This window comes from Pseudophryne corroboree, chromosome 5 (assembly GCF_028390025.1).
Source record: "Pseudophryne corroboree isolate aPseCor3 chromosome 5, aPseCor3.hap2, whole genome shotgun sequence".
Taxonomy (NCBI): Eukaryota; Metazoa; Chordata; class Amphibia; order Anura; family Myobatrachidae; genus Pseudophryne; species Pseudophryne corroboree.
This window is the reverse complement of record NC_086448.1, coordinates 93177190-93178080: the sequence shown is the minus strand read 5'-3', so window position 1 is coordinate 93178080 and position 891 is coordinate 93177190. Positions and strand designations below refer to the sequence as shown.

The following is an 891-nucleotide window of genomic DNA, read 5'->3' as shown; positions in this document are numbered from 1 at the left end:
ATTGGCCTCCCTAGTGCAGTCTGACCGTAGGTAAATTAATTCTAATGCACGCCACCAATCTGAGCACACCAACACATATAGGGCTTGCGTGTAAATTATACTGAGGTAAATGTCGGTGCACTATTGTTCCGTAAAGATTTATACTTCAATATGTAATCAGATCTATAGTCTGTATAGTCTGTGCGTTGTCCGTGGCTCACAAAATTCAATTTGTGTAAGAGAATAAAGTACCTACGGTACCTAGTATTCCCTGGTGGTCTCCCATCCAGGTACTGACAAGGCCCTGCAGTGCATAGCTTTCAAGATCAGACGAGGTTGGGCATACCCAGTGCGGTCTGACCGTAGGTAATTTAATTTCTGACACACACAATCAATTTGGACACACAGACTCCTGTAAGACTTTGTGTATAAAAATGTAAAACTGATGTATACCTACATTTTATACCCGTAAAAGAGCAAAAGTAATAGAAGATGTTACTGAGTGGCATAAATCTCAGAATGTATTTTAGGTATGGATGTCTTCTAATAAATTTCTGAAAAGAGGGAGCCAGGTCTGGGTTTCTTAGCACTTCTGCTGTTCAATCATCTGTCTCAACATCGAATGACAGAATGAGAGAGTGATCAGAGACAGACACGGGCTCAGAAGTAAAGAATAGAGGGGCACTTCTGCTGTCCCTAAGTGGGGTGGCGTTCTGTTGCCATGTGCATTGCAAAATGCCACTGATATTCACGGGATGAGAGAGTAACCCCAGAAAATGAAAAGGGATTGAGTTTCAATAGACAGTAAGGGGAAGGTAGTGCCCAAAGAAATGCACTCAATATTCCCCAATTGTATGGTAATATGGAAAAATAAGCAAGTTTAAATCATATGATAAGTTTATACACAATTTA

General features: G+C 40.5%; 1 pseudogene; it reads right to left on the bottom strand.

The window, feature by feature from the left end:
- Positions 1-228: 228 nt before the first annotated feature.
- LOC134930227 (5S ribosomal RNA) lies at positions 229-347 on the bottom strand (annotated as a pseudogene).
- Positions 348-891: the final 544 nt, after the last annotated feature.